The sequence below is a fragment of the Canis aureus genome, chromosome 14 (assembly GCF_053574225.1).
Source record: "Canis aureus isolate CA01 chromosome 14, VMU_Caureus_v.1.0, whole genome shotgun sequence".
Taxonomy (NCBI): domain Eukaryota; kingdom Metazoa; phylum Chordata; class Mammalia; order Carnivora; family Canidae; genus Canis; species Canis aureus.
The window spans coordinates 40582162-40597633 of record NC_135624.1 but is presented as its reverse complement, the minus strand read 5'-3'; the positions used below and the strand labels follow the sequence as shown (position 1 = coordinate 40597633).

The 15472-nt window shown below is 53.6% G+C and overlaps 1 long non-coding RNA gene across 1 annotated transcript; it reads right to left on the bottom strand.

The window, feature by feature from the left end:
• Positions 1-330: 330 nt before the first annotated feature.
• Positions 331-5819, bottom strand: LOC144283472 (uncharacterized). Its single transcript, XR_013352068.1, has 2 exons — positions 2955-5819; positions 331-1063 (listed from the first exon to the last, which is right to left on the bottom strand). It is a non-coding gene; the product is annotated as an uncharacterized LOC144283472 (long non-coding RNA).
• Positions 5820-15472: the final 9653 nt, after the last annotated feature.

Sequence of the window (15472 nt, the reverse complement as noted above, 5' to 3'; positions counted from 1 at the left end):
ATTTCCCCCACACATTATTTTTTCAAGATTTTATTTATTTGAGAAAGAGAGAGCGAGCATGAGTGGGATGGGAGGAGCGGCAGAGGGACAGGGAGAAGCAGACTCTCAGCTGAGCAGAGACCCTGACACGGAGCTCGATCCCAGGACCCCGGATCATGACCTGAGCCGAAGGCAGATGCTGAGCTTAACTGACTAAGCCACCCGGGTGCCCCTCTCCACACATTGTTTTGGTAAAGTTCTTTCATTGATTTGGGGGGATAGAAATATAAAAGGTTCTCGTGTAAATATTGGTGGAAAGAAAATTGAGAGATCCATATTAAAACCCAGAAATGTTTTTTTAAGCTTTTATTTGAGACAGAGATAGCACGAGAACACAAGTGGGGGGACGGGGAGAGGGAAAAACAGGCTTCCCGCTGAGCATGGGGCCCAACACCGGCTGCGTCCCAGGACCCTGGGATGGTGACCTGAGCCGAAGGCAGACGATTAACCTACTGAGCCACCCAGGCGCCCCCAAACCAAGAAGTTTTCAATGTCAGAAATGTTACCCTTGTAGGTGTCCGTAGGCCGTGCCAGGGCTCGGTTCAGGTTTTAACGAGCAATATCTAGGGTTTGGAAGACCATCCAAACAACTATACACCTGGGAAAAGGTGAATATTTTTTATTTTGCAGAAATCATAGCAAAATCCAGTAACATGATGCCAGGCCATTTATGCAGGATATAATCACCAATACCAAATGCTGTTACTCATTATTTAGAGAATAAACTACAAAACTGAATACTTAGAATTATGGTAAATGGGATGCATATGATGGTTTTCACTCAAGTGAGTAGTCACCAATTCCACTCCATCTTCGACCACACAGGAGGGCTGCATGGCCTGGTCCCTCTGTGGTGAGCTGATACCATGTGACCAGCACTTTCTAGTGGACACTTTCTAATGAGGTGTGAGAGGAAGTGGCACCTGCATCTTCATGCCAGAGCACGTGATTGCCAGAGGTCTCTTTCCCTCAGCCAGGAAGACCAGAAATATTCCAGATAATGGTCATTTCATCAGCAAGGATCCTGAAATGAAGATGGCAGTGTCAGCCAGTTCACTTATTATGACTGAGAATACATTTACAAAAAGGAAACGAGGAACAACTCAAGTATCCGTTGACAGATGAATTGATACACAAAACTGGGTATGCACACACAAGGACTATCAGCCTTTAAACAGAATGAAATTCTGATATATGTCACAATTTGAAAGAACCTTAAAGTCATTGTGGTCAATGTGAAGTAATCCAGACTGCATGATTCCTCTCGTATGAGGTACCTGGAGTAGTCACATAGGTAGGGACAGAATGTAGGACCATGACCACCAGGGCCTGGTGGTGGGGCGGGACTTGGGGATTTATGGTTTAATGGGTCCAGAATTTCACCGTGGGATGATAAAAAAAGCTCGGGAGATGAACAGTGGCAATGGCTGTACAAGAATGTGAACGAGGGCAGCTCTGGGGCTCGGCGGTTTAGCACCTGCCTTTGGCCCAGGGCATGATCCTGGAGACCCAGGATCGAGTCCCACGTCAGGCTCCCTGCATGGAGCTTGCTTCTCCCTCTGCTTGTGTCTCTGCCTCTCTCTGTGTCTCTCATGAATAAATAAATAAAATCTTAAAAAAAAAAGAATATGAATGAATTCAATGCCACTGATCCATACACTTTAAAATGGTTAAGATGGTAAATTTTGTGTTTTACACATTTTATTTTTTTACATTTTATTTTTTAAAAAGATTTTATTTATTTATTCATGAGAGACAGACAGAGAGAGAGGCTGAGACACAGGCAGAGGGAGAAGCAGGCTCCATACAGGGAGCCTGATGTGGGACTCAATCCTGGATCCCAGGATCATGCCCTGGGCCAAAGGCAGGTGCTCAACCACTGAGCCACCCCGGCGTCCCTAAATTTTTTTTTTAAGTTTTATTCATTTATGTAATCTCTATGCCCAATCTGGGGCTTGAACTCATGACCCCAAGACCAAGAGTTGCATGCTCCTTCCACTGAGCCAGCCAAGAACTCCTGAAAAAAAAATGTTTTTTTAAATTATCAAATAGAAATTCTGGAGTTGATTAGTATAATCACTGAGATAAAAAAAATCACTCTAGGGGCTCAACATCGAATTTGAGCAGAGAAAAGAATTATTGAAGTTGAAGATGCATCAATTGAGATTATCTCGTCTTAGAAACAGAAAAAGAAATTAAGAAATGTACAGCACTTCAGAGATCTGACGTGTACCCAACGTGCAGTGACGTATTCAAAGTGCTAAAAGAAAAAAAGACAACCGAGAATTCTATATCCAGCAAAACCATTCTTCAAAAATGAAGAAAAACCTAAGACATTCTTAGTAATAATAAAGAAAAGCTGGGATAGTTTGTTGTTAGTGGACCCGACTTACAGGGAATACTGCAGGGAGTCCTTCAGGCTGAAATGGAGGGGCACTAGACAATCATTGAGTTTCACATGAAGAAATTCAAAGCCCCAGGAAAGGAGAGTGCAAAGATAAATAGAAGACACAGTGTAAGCATAGTTATTGTTTGTAACTGCCTTTTTTCCTCCTGACCTAAAGGACAACTACACGAGCAATATAAATCTAAGTTGGTGCTCACACAATATATAGAATGGTAATTTGTGACTATAACAGCAAAAATGGTGGAATTGAGCTATATAGTAGCAGTGCTTTAGAATGCTACTGAAGGGTAGTTGGTAATAATCCAAATTAGATTGTTATCAATTAAGATGATAATGATAATCCGCAGGGGCGACCACTCAGAAAATAGCTATTTTTTTTAAAAAAAAGACCTGGAGTGGATATTAATATCAGACAAAACAATATTTAAGACAAAAGTTATTACTAGAGACAAAGACATCTATGAAATGATAAAAGTGTCAATCCCTCAGGGTGTCTGGAGGGACTCACCATCTGACTCTTGATCTCAGCTCAGGTCTCAAGCTCAGGGTCATGAGTTCAAGCCCTCCATTGGGCTCCAGGCTGAACGTGGAGACTACTTAAAAAAAAAAAAAAAGGTGTCCATCCAGAAGACATGACATTTATAAACATATACGCACCCAACAATGGAGACTCAAAATACGTGAAGCAAAACCTGACAAAATTAAAGAAGAAACTGATAATTCGACAATAATAGTTGGAAGTGTCAATACCCAACTTTTGTAATACATAGAACAATTAGATGGAAGATCAGCAAAGAGAAGACCCAAACAACAGTATAAGTCAAGTAAATCTAAAGGACATAATAGAACATCCCACCCAACAACAAAAGCACGCGTAATCTTCTCAAGTGTATGTGAAACTCTCTCCAGGGCAGATCATAGGTTAGGCTGTAAAATAGGTCTCAATACATTTAAAAAGATTGAAATCATGCAAAAGATATTCTCTGACCAAAACAGAATGAAAGTACAAATCAAGGGAAAGCAAGAAATTTGGAACTCTCACACATCTGTGGAAATTAAACAGCACACTCCTAAAATACTAATGGTCAAAGAGGAAATTCCAAGGGAAATTAGAAAGTACATTGAAATGACTAAAAACAAAACCACAACATACCAAAGCTATGGGAAGCGGTAAAAGCAGTGCTCAGAGAAATTTATATCTTTAAACACCTGTGCTGAAAAGATCAAACAACTCAAATTCATAACTAACCTTTCACCTTAAGAAACTAGAAAAGAAGAGTAAACTAAATCCAAACCCAAAGCAAGCAGAAAGATGGGAATAATAAGGAGGAGAGCAGAAACAGGGAAAAGGAAAACAGTAGGAGGGAAGCCCGGGTGGCTCAGCGGTTTAGCACCACTTCAGCCCAGGGCCTGATCCTGGAGACCCGGGATCGAGTCCCACATCAGGCTCCCTGCATGGAGCCTGCTTCTCCCTCTGCCTGTGTCTCTGCCTCTCTCTCTGTGTGTGTCTCTCATGAATAAATAAATAAAATATTTTTTTAAAGGAAAACAGTAGGAAAAAAGTCAATGAAACCAAAAGTTGCTTCTTTAAAAAGATACATAAAAATTGAAGAACTTTTAGCTAGCGTGGCCAAGAGAAAAAGACAAGACCAAAATCATTAAAATCACGTATGAGAAAGGGGACATCAGGGATCCCTGGGTAGCACAGCAGTTTGGCGCCTGCCTTTGGCCCAGGGCGCGATCCTGGAGACCCGGGATCGAATCCCACGTTGGGCTCCCGATGCATGGAGCCTGCTTCTCCCTCTATGTCTCTGTCTCTCTGTCTCTCTGTCTCTCTCTGTGTGTGACTATCATAAATAAATAAAAATTTAAAAAAAAAGAGAAAGGGGACATCACTACTGACCTTATAGAAACAAAAATGATGATAAGGGACTACTATGAATGACTCTTTGCCAACCAATTATATGACCTTGATGGAACAAAATAATTCTTAGAAAGATATTAAACTAACTCAAGAAGAAATAGAAAATTTGAGCAGACCTGTAACACGTAAAGAGAGACAGCAATCTGGAATCTTCCCTCAATAAAAGCCCAGACAGATGGCTTCACTGCTGAATTCTACCAAAAGTTTAGAGAAGAATCAGTGCCAATTTGTCATAAACTCTTCCAGAAGGCGGAGACTTCCTAACTCATTCTAAGAGGCCGGTATTACCAAAGATATCACAAGAAAACTACAGACCGATATCCCGTAGAAACATGGATGCAAAAATTCTCCACAAAATATTAGCAAACTGAATCTACCAGTATATAAAAAGGATTATACACAGTGGGACTTATCCCAGGAGTGCACGGCCAGTTCAACAATTGAAACCTAATCAGTGTAACATGCCATATTAAATAAATCAAGGCAGGAAATCACAGGATCATCAACAGATAAAATAAAAGCATTTAACAAATGCAACATCCATTCATGATAAAAACGCTTAACAAACCAGCAGGAGTAGGGAAGTTCCTCTACCTGATAAAGGGCATCTAAGAAAAACCCCAGAGTTAACATCTGTCATACTCTCCTCCCAAGATCAGGAGCAAGACAAGGGTACCAGCTCCCATGGCTCCTGTCCAACATTGCACTGGACATGCCAGCCAAGCAATTAGGCAAGAAAATAATCAAAAGGCATCCTGATTGGAGAGGAAGAAGTAAAAGTATTTCTATGTGCCGATGACATGATCTTATGCCTAGAAAACACTAGAAAGTGCACCAGAAAACTGGTATCTGTAATGAGTGAGTTTGGCAAGACTTCAGAATATAAGATCATCAGACAAAAATCAACTGCGTTTCAAAACAATCATGAACAATCCAAAAATGAAACCAAGAGGGGTGCCTGGGTGGCTCAGTCAGTTAAGCCACCGGCTCTTGATTTCGGCTCAGGGCGTGATCCTAGGGTCCTGGGATCGAGTCCCACATCGGGCTTCCTGCGTGGAGCCTGCTTCTGCCTCTGCCTGTGTCTCTGCCTCTCTGTGTGTCTCCAATGAATAAATAAATAAAATCTTTAATAAAATAAAATAACATAAAAATAAAAATTTACTAAAAATCCCTTAGTACAATGTACTACAAAGATTTAGAAACCTCCTACAGGGCAGCCCAGGTGGCTCAGCAATTTAGCGCCACCTTCAGCCCAGGGCGTGATCCTGGAGACCCGGGATCAAGTCCCACATCGGGCTCTCTGCATGGAGCCTGCTTCTTCCTCTGCCTGTGTCTCTGCCTCTCTCTCTCTCTGTGTCTCTCATGAATAAATAACTAAAATCTTTAAAAAATAATAAAATAAAATAAATAAAATAAAATAAAATAAAATAAAATAAAAACCTCCTACAAATCAATGGTATGGTTCTGGTATAAGGACAGACATACAGATCAGTGGAAAATAAGTGAGGCTCGATCAATTAATTTCGGACAAGGATGTGAAGATCATTCAGTGGGAAACAATAATCTTTTAACAAATGGAGCTAGGACAGCTGGATGTCCACATGCCAAAGAATGAGCTGGACACCCACCATACGTTATACACCAAATGCATAAGTAACCAGAAATGTTAGACGTCATCAAAACTAAAACTTCCTGTGCCTAAAGGTCACCATCTAGAAAGCAAGAAGACAATGCACATAACGGGAGAAAATATTTGGAAATCACTAGCTGATAGGGGACTTGTATTTAGAATCCATAAACAGCACTTATGACTCAACAGTAGAAAAGAAGCTTTTAATTTAAAAATTTTTAAATTTAATTTTTTTATTTATTCATGAGAGACACAGAGAGAGAGGCAGTGACACAGGCAGAGGGAGAAGCAGGCTCCACGCAGGAAGCCCGATGTGGGACTCGATCCCGGGACCCCAGGATGACATCCTGGGTGGAAGGCAGGCGCTAAACCACTGGGCCACCCGGACGTCCCAAAAGAAAACTTTTATTTTTATTTTTATTTATTTATTTATTTATTTATTTTTTTAAATTTTTATTTATTTATGATAGTCACAGAGAGAGAAAGAGAGAGGCAGAGACATAGGCAGAGGGAGAAGCAGGCTCCATGCACCGGAAGCCCGACGTGGGATTCGATCCCGGGTCTCCAGGATCACGCCCTGGGCCAAAGGCAGGCGCCAAACCGCTGCGCCACCCAGGGATCCCAAACTTTTTTTTTTAATAATAAATTTATTTTTTATTGGTGTTCACTTTGCCAACATACAGAATAACACCCAGTGCTCATCCCCTCAAGTGCCCCCCTCAGTGCCCGTCACCCATTCACCCCCACCCCCCGCCCTCCTCCCCTTTCACCACCCCTAGTTCGTTTCCCAGAGTTAGGAGTCTCTATGTTCTGTCTCCCTTTCTGATATTTCCCACACATCCAAAAGAAAACTTTTTAAATAAGCAAAGGATGAGTGGACATTTTTCCAAAGGAGATCTACAAACGCCTTAGAAACATGTGGAAAGATGCTCAAAGTCATTAGTCGCGAGGGAAAGGCAAATCAAAACCATGGTGGGATAGCACTTGACCTTCAGAGGATGGCCAAAATTTAAAAAGAAACAAACAAGCAGGAAATAGCAAGTGTTGAAACTGGAATCTTCACGCTGGCAGGACCTGGCGGGAACTGGTGGGAACTGGCGGGAACGTGAAATGGCCCGCCGCTTTGGAGAGCGGGGTGTGGGCAGGTCCCGCAGCTCCACTCCCAGGGGCTAGGGAGGAATTTTAAGAGAATTGAAAACCAGTGTCCAGGGCGCCGGGGTGGTTCCGTGGTAGAGCTTGTCTGCCTTGGGCTCAGGGCATGACCCCGGGGTCCTGGGATCGAGGCCTGTGTCGGGTTCCCCACAGGGGCCCACTTTTCCCTCTGCCTGGGTATCCACCTCTCTGTATGTGTCTCATGAATAAACAGATAAAATCTATTAATGAATCAATCAATTAATTGTTAATTAATTAATTAATTAATAACGGTCCTTGCCGGGAGCCTGGGCGACTCAGTGGGTTGACCATCCTACTCTTGGTTTCGGCTCAGGTCATGATCTTGGGCTTGTGAGATCGAGCCCCACATCGGGGTTGGGGGCCCTGCAGAGTCTGCTTGAGACTCTCCCTCGCCCTCTGCCCCTCCCCTGCCCGCACTGGCTCGCAGCACGCACGCGTGCTCTCTCTCTCAAAAATAAATCTTAAAAAAAATGGAAAGATTGACCCTTGCAGACAACGTGCTGCTGGATCTTGTTTGTGCTTTTTTCAAATCCAATCCAAGAGTCTCTTCTAACTGGCGAGTCCAGCGCACGCCCACCTGCCACTGACTGCGCATCTTGTTTCCTGCGCTTTGTTTGTTCCTTTCCTCCCCCCTTGTCTGTTGCCCATCGCATGAATCTAATTTTCTTCCGTTGATCTTAAAAAGAACTGTCTTTTGTATTTCTGTTCTCATCTTTGCTGCTCTCTGAGTTAGTCGTGTCCCTTGTCCTTCTCTCTGTCCCCTCTCCCGCGCTGCTGGCCTCTCCCAGCCCCATGGCCACCCTCAGAGCCAGGTCGGGGTGGCTGGCCTTGTCCCTGGGCTCCTGGGGCCACAATGTCTCCTTTATTGTGGGCTCGAAAACCTACTCCCCCACCCTCGGTCCATTTGTTTCTTTCCTTACTTCCTTCTTCCTGTTAGCTCCAAAGGGCTCCCTGGAGGGCTGCATCCTGAGAGCATTGTTGTTGTTATGATAATGGAGGAGCCAGGGAGGCGCAAATCTCAGCCCCCCCAAGGCGTGAAGACAGGGCTCCCTTGTCTGGCCTGGGCCCTGTCACAGGCTCCCCCCACCCCTGCAACCCCATGGTTGTAGAATCTCCCTTTTGTCTCTTGTCTCGTGTCAGGGCCCGCTTTCCCAGTCTCTCCCTGACCAGGCCCTTGGTCCTCCACTCCGGGGAAACTGAGTCCCATCGCTGCTTCAGACGCCCGGCAGGGCTTGTTCAGGCAGCTTCTGGGACCCCCTGCACCCGACGTTGGCCTCCGCCCCCGCGGCATTGGGTTTCCTTCTGTGGTTCCGTCTCCTTTTCCTGCCCAGCTGCCAGCAGGGCCCCCGGTGGCCCCCTGCCGTCAGGGCAGCGGAGGGACCAGGCCAGGGCGCAGTGGGCCGGAGCCTGAGGAGCTGCCCTGCACTGGCCTCCCCCCCTCACCTCCACCGGGTGTCTGGGGACCCTCGGGAGGGCTGTCCGGAGCCCAGGCTCCCCTTCCTGCTTCAGGAGCTCCTCCGGGGCTGGCTCGGAGGGAGGGGCCCGCAGCCCACCCCATGGGGCACACACGGGTGACACAGGAGGGCAGTTTTGGGCAGAGGGCTGGAAGGGTGCAGGGGCTGTCGGCGGGGGGGCTTTGCGGGGGATCCGAGAGCGTGAATGTGGGGCCAGAGGGAACAGGGAGTCTGAGGCCGTGGGGCCCACTAGGGTCCCCATGGTTGTGTCATCAGCCCTAAGCCCCAGAACCAAAGTACATGGCAGCACTTAGGGTCTCCCCAGATCGGCATCCAACCCCCCCCCGGCCCCCGCCCAGCCGCTCAGGGCGCTCAGCCTCCCAGTGGGAGGGTGTCCCCGACTCCCCTGAGTCCTCTGCCCCCCTCCCGGGGCGTGTAACAGGGAGATGCCCAGGCCTCAGGCTACGGATGGGCACGGGCCCAAAGTAACATCATGCTCAGGCGTAGAGCTCCAGGTGGGCACAGGTGGGGCTAACGGACTGGGTGGCGCAGGAGGGGCTGGGGGCACCTGTCGCCAAGCAATGCACACTGCAGCTTAAAACAACAGAAGCTCCTGCTTCTCCCAGGCCCAGAGGCCAAAGGTCCAAGCTCGGGTGGTGGGTGGGGCGGCCTCTCCTGGAGGTTCGGAGGCTCGGGACGGCCCAGGCCTTGCTCCGACTGCTGGAGGGGCCGCCACCCTGGGCGCCCCGGGCTGGGGTGCCCGGCCATCTCCTCCGCCGTCGGGCCACTCCGTGCGTCTCTGTCCCAGCGGGACGCCCGTCCTCCCTGCGGAGGGCTCGGCCTACCGCGCTGGGGCCTCACTGCAACCAGCCAAGCCGGCTGCCAGGGGCCTGCTCCCAACCGTGCTTGGCCTGAGCTCCTGGGGGCTTAGCATTCCAACATATCTTGTGGGGGGGACAGTTCAACTTATCATCACCAACAAGTGACAAGAGTTTCGCCCCCACAAGCCTGGCTGGTCAGCCCTAATGAAGAGCACATTTGTGGATCCCTCTGTTTTTTAAATACAAACAGAACTATGGACCTCCTCCCTGTGGTGTCCACATCCTACTCCCTTCACCTGTGAATGAAAAAGACAGATCTCTGCAGATGTAAGCGGATTAAGGATCTTGTGATGAGACCTTCCTGGGTTATCCAGGCGGGCCTTACATCCAATGACAAATGTCACTGTAAGAGACACACACGGGTGAAAAGAGGCCACGTGGACGTGGCCACAAGCCAGGGGCACAGGAGCCCCAGCAGCTGGAAGAGGCGGGAAGCATCCTCCCCAGAGCCCCTGAGGGAGCATGGCCCCAACGCCCTGATTTCAGCGTCCGGTCCCCAGACTGGAAGGGGAAACTTCTGTGTTTCAGGCCCCGTGTGTGTGGTCGTGGTCACAGGGGCCCAGGGCATGGGCAGCTCCATGTCCTACACAGGCAGGAGCATTCTATGACCCCCGGGCCTCCCTTACCTCGCAGGGCCCGCAGCTGGCACGGCTCCTCGGGGCGCCCTGCGCAGCCCCTCCTTCCCACAGCTGCGCCCAGTCTGCCGCGGGGCACGGATTGCGGCTCCCCAGGCGCGTGGGGCCGTGTCTCCTGCCCTCGCCAGCCAGGCGGTGCTGGGCCGCCCTTACCCTGCCTCTCTTTAAGAGCACGGGGGTGTCTTCGGGGAAAGGCCCGGACTCGGCAGGGATCACCTCGGAGCGCACTTGGCACTACTAGGTCAGTACTGCCACGTGGGCGCTCACGGGACAGACCCAGCTGCAGGGGCATCTCCTTTGGCCCCGCAGCCCCCCTTCTTCCCTCTCAGGATGGCCCATCGTCTGCCATGCCCCACCTGGAAGACCCAGGGGCCCCATGCGGCCAGGATGCTGGAGGCCTGCTGTGTCGTGGGAGCTGGAGAACAAATCCAGGTAGAAGGGGGCCCCAGGGAGAAGGGGGCCGGACGGGCCCTAAGAGGTGGGAGGCAGGGTCAGCAGGCCTGCGCACGTGCCCACCTCGAACCATGCCCTCCAGATCGGGCCCAGGGCTCGGCCGGCAGCCCAGGCTCGGATTGGGTGCTGAGGGCAAGGTCCGGGTGGGGACCGGGGAGAGCCTAGACACGCACCTCCCGCTCTCCCCAGTGGAACCTGGGGCAGGTCGCTTGGCCCAGGTGCCTCCAACTTGATTGGATTCATTGACTAGTTCAGGGTTACTGGTGAGTAATGAGCCCTGGGGACCCGGGGGTTTCTGATGGGAGGGAGATGGACTTTAACTCGGACGCTGCCGAAGCGAGGGGGGTCCTCGCTGGGAGGGTGGGGAGGCCGAGCCGTGGCATCCGCTGCCCGAGCTGTCCCGAGGCCGTAACTGGCTCTCCTCCACCTGCACCCTACACTCCTGCCTCCCAGTCGAGGTGCTGGACTCACGTGTGCATGAGGGCCCAGATGCCCGGCAGCGTCCTAGCGGACCCTGGGCCTCACACACGCCTCAGCCCCTGGCGGCGGCAGCGATGCAGCCTCCTGGGAAGTCTCGCCAGCCACTCCGGACACTGCTGGTCCATTGGCATGTGGAGCCCAAAGGAACCAGGGGTGCCCAGAGGTCTAGGTTCAGGGGAACCCCCAGCTGTGTCACTGGGAGGAAGCAGGCCTCCCCGGATCCAGGCCCCCCGGACCTGCAGCGCACAATGGGAGGCACTGACTCACCCCCACAGGGGCCACTGGGGCCTGCTTGCACCCTTCACGCCCAGACCCACAGAGCTCACCTGTGTGCAGAGCGGTTACGGGCTCCAGACCTACACCCATCTCTGAGGACGGCGCCCAGCCTTGCAAGTGTAGCTCCAACCACCTTATGGCTGCCGGGTGTGGTCGTACGGAGGACGACTGCGGGTCCCGTGGCTCCCACCCGCTGTGTCACCTCCGTTGCCATGAAGTGACTGGTTCGGGATTGTATTATGCAAAATCCTATGTAGGCAAATCCCTGTCGCTCTGAGGCCTGGGAATGCATTCCCTTCTGTAGCCATGGAGAAAGAGGACCGCGAGCCCCGGCATTGTTGTGGCATGATGACAAGGCCATTATATGTCACGACAGGGCGGCTCACACAGCTGCCCTTGTCTCAGCCCGGCCACGGGACCCCACGGTCCGGCGGTGCACGGAGCATCACGCCGGTCCTCCGACGCGAGGATGTCCTGGTCGGGGGCCATGGGACCCTGGGACGCTCTGTGTAGACTCCGCCCAATCCCGAGAGTGGAGACGGATGGATGGACGAAGGAAACAGGGAAGCCCCCTCCACCGGAACAGCACGCAGGGGCTGGGGCAGAGCTGGGCAGGGCCTGGCGCGACTTTAGCTAATTCAGGCCGCGAGGAGCCTCCGCGGGCTGGGCCATCAGGGCGTCTGCTGCCCCGTCGTCGGATTTTCCCGGCAGCGGGTCAGCAGCTCAGAGTGCCTCACTCGCGCTGCCCTCTGCTCTCCAAGGCCACCCGAGGGTAACGGGGTTGTCCGGCCAGGGGCGTGTCAGATCTCAACACGGGTCTGCGAATGCAGCTGCTCCTCCTGCAATTTCCGTCTGTGCCCCCCCAGACTCGGGCTCAGACGTGGCACAAGGCCCACAGGAGGCTGGGAGGGGATCTGTCCTCTGAGCCGCCACCACTGCCCTGCTCTGACGTGGGCTGAGGCTGGTCACGCTTGCCCGGGGCGCCCCGAGGTCACTGGCCACCTCCTCCCTCCTGTCTGCCCTTGGCTCCAGCAACAGCCGCAGCCTCTTTCCCGGTGAGGCCCGGTCACTCGGAGCCGCTCCCTCCCCACCTCCGGGCCGCAGGACTCCGTGTGCCCCCCTCTGTGGGCAGGAAGCCAGGCCACCCCAAGCAGCCCCAAGAGGCCACAGACTGGGAGGTTTAGAGTAACGAGGGTCCGAGGGTCCGTGCTGTCCAGTCCCCGAGGGAGAAGTCCCCTCTGAGCCTTCCCGCTGAGTCTGCCCTGCACCCCCAGCTTTGGGCGCTGGGCTGCCGCCCCTCGGGTCTGGCCTGGGGCTGCACTGCGTCAAGCCCTGCCTCTGTCACCGCGCGTTGCCCTCCCCGCCTGCCTGCACACGTCGTGCTCACGCGGCTCTCTCATGTGGACACCAGCCACGCTGGATGAGGGCCACCCGAATGACCTCATCTTAACTTGGTTACATCACCTGCAAAAACCCTATTTCCAAGTAAGGTCAGATTCCCAGGTGCCAGGTGAGGGTTTGGTTTCAACATATCTTTTTTGGAGACACAGTTCAACCCGTAAGAGCTGGTAACCCAATGACAGCCAATGCGATTTTTTTAGGATTTGTGGGAGTGGCAAACGGGATGAGGTGCTAGGGCTGCCGCCTATGCCGCAGATGACCTATGAAGGTAACCAAATAACAGAAGCGGGAGTCAGGGAAGGGTTGAGAACCAGCAGGATGGCACTGCCTGATGGCCTGGGCCAAGCCCCTGCCCCCCTAGGCACCCCTGCCTCGCTTCTGCTGCCTGTGAACCTTCTGGGAAAGTTCCCTCACTAGTGACCCCAACAATCTCCACTGATGAGAAATCAGTGCGAGGAGTGGACTCGAAGGTCTGCGGCCCCCGATGACGTGGGGTGGGGGGCACGGACGCCATCCCCACTCAGGGACATTGGTGACACACCCGGCCCCAGGAGGATGTAGGACGTAGAAACAAGAGGCTCCCCTCCCCCCCACCCAGCCTGAGCCGTGAAGGACTCTGTGGGGCTGACCAGGGCCGGCGGCGCCCAGCTGACCGGTCTCTTCCTCGCTCTTCCCTTAACCCAGCTGAGGTGGGCTTGCAGCGCCGGGGGCAAGTCTAGGGCCTTACTGCCCTCCGCGGGGCCACAGGGCCTCTGCCTGGACCTGCCACGTGGCCGCTGTTCCCCGGCACTCAGGGAAGGCCCACGCGGGACAGGGTGCAGGTCCCTCGGGTGCCAGGATCCCCCAGACTCTGGGCTTCTCTGTCACAGAGACACATGCACTGGTAAGTGACAAACTGTGACTCTTGCCACGTCTTCTGGGAAGTGCTTGCATCTTGCAAAGAAAAGCCACTTCTCATTTGAACTCCCGCCTCCTGCCCGTGGGGACAGGGAGGGAGGTGGGAAATGAGTGTTCACCTGAGGCGTTCTTGGGGACAGCCCCGCCCGTGCCAGCCCCTGCCTCCAGGTCTTGGAGCCCCCCCAGCCCCCCCCCAGGAGCCTCTGGCAGGCCAGGCGCTGGAAGCCCGGCCCCTCCCTGACCCCTCTTGGCCATCCTAGCTCCCCACCCCAAACCCTAGAGGCCTCAGGTGCTAGGCCACTAGGCCCCCTCCCTCCAGGCTGGCTCCTGCACTTGGGCTCCGGCCAGGCCCCTGCTGCCTGCCACGCCCCCTCGGGCTCAGGGCCGCGCCCCCCCAAGGGCTGGCCCTGTCCCTGGCCCAGGTGGGGAGTGGGACCCTCGGTGAGGCTGGGCCCCCCCGCAAGTGGTGCCCAGGGAGCCGCGCAGGACGTCTTGGGAGAGGACGCGGCCGTGGCTTCAGCAAACCAATTTCTGCTGTGCGTGCAGACAGCCCAGAGGTCAGGGCCGCTCCTCGCGGCTGTGTGACCGTCGCTCAGTGTGGGATGAGGGCCACGTGGCCGACGCTGAGTCCCGCTGCGTGGCTTTGACTGTCCCTGCCCAGGAGGAGCCTGGCTCAGCCCCAGACCCCGGCCCAGGTACCCCTGGGAAAGGCCGAAGGCCACCCCACATCTGTTCTAAGGCATCCCAGGCCCCGGCCTCCGCATCCTCAGACACAGGCCTTTGGCCAGCTCTTCAGGGGTGCAAACAGAAGTCTGACCCAGCCCTGTTTGGGGTGGGGAGCCAAACCCACAGACCGGGCTTCAGGAGCCGGGGTGCCCACTGCCCCCTCCCTACAGGAAGCCTGAGGAAGAGTGGGGAGAAGCGGGCAGGGGCCCGGAGGCCAGATGGGGCGCTGGTCCAGAAACTCCTTGGGCACGGAGAGGACACCCCGGCCCCTGGGTGGGCACAGGGGGATATCTGTGTTCCCAGCCTCCCTCCGGGGTCCACGCACAAGGTGCTCTCTGGGCTGAGGGTGGAGGCGAAGAGCAGAGTTTGAAGCGCAGGGTGGGCCACGCCATGGTGTGGGATGGGTGAGCCCCATCCACCCATGCTGCGTCTGCAGCCTGTCCTGGCCTGTCTGCCCGCCCACCCCACCCAACATTTTCCGATGGAAAGTTCCCAGGGCAACAGTGGCACAAACCCCACGAGGAGGACGGGCCCGGGCAAGGGCCAGTCTGAGTGGTTCCAGGCTGTGGGGTGGGAGGGCCTGGAGGGGGGGCGCTATGCTGTCAGGTAGTTGAGGGGGCCAGCCCATGCCTCCAGGCTCCCCTAAAGGCTGGGATTGGCCTGCTTGGCAGGCTGGATCTCTGGGTGCCCCTCCACAAGCAGGGTCCGGACTCACATGGTGGTGGACACGGGAGCTCCTTGGCTTGTCTGGGGGGCGTAGTGTCCACTCTTTGGCAGCAGCCACAACATATGGAGGAATGAATGAATGACTGGGCCCACATGGTTGCCTCCGTGACCCCAGACAGAACACATGTTAGAAAACCAGGAGCTGGTGGTAGGGACCTGGGAGCACGCCCTCTGGGGGGTCGCCCCTGTGGAAGGGCCTGGGCGAAGGGTCTTCCAGACTGGAGGAGGTGCCGGCTCCTTCCAAGCTGGTTGGGGAAGGGTGTGACCAAGGTGTGGGGTTCCTGGAAGCGAGAGCCAGCAGTGGGGAGTGCCGTGTCGGGAAGCCTTGGTTGGGGGGAGGCGGGTGACCAGGCCCCAAAGGAGGGAGAGG